The sequence below is a fragment of the Neophocaena asiaeorientalis genome, unplaced genomic scaffold (genome assembly GCF_003031525.2).
Source record: "Neophocaena asiaeorientalis asiaeorientalis breed wild unplaced genomic scaffold, Neophocaena_asiaeorientalis_V1.1 scaffold179, whole genome shotgun sequence".
NCBI lineage: Eukaryota > Metazoa > Chordata > Mammalia > Artiodactyla > Phocoenidae > Neophocaena > Neophocaena asiaeorientalis.
This window is the reverse complement of record NW_020172775.1, coordinates 483,788-484,063: the sequence shown is the minus strand read 5'-3', so window position 1 is coordinate 484,063 and position 276 is coordinate 483,788.

Here is a 276-nt window from a genome sequence, read left to right as displayed (position 1 = left end):
TAATATGCCCAGAAGTGTCCTTTAAAGTCAGCCTCTCCTCTGGCTCTGATCCTACACTGAATGGTGCAGATAGCCAAGCAGGAGCTGACCAGCATCCCTGGTCAGGTACACCCACAGTGGCCACCCCCAGGAGAGCCTAGAGCTACGGGTACCCACGATGGCCCAAGAGTTGGGGCGGATGCAAGAGGTCCAGCCGGCAGGGAGTGTTGCTTTGTGCATGGGATCAGAGGTCGGCTCTGGGCATACCTCGGTCAGGTGTACACCGGGGTGTATGGA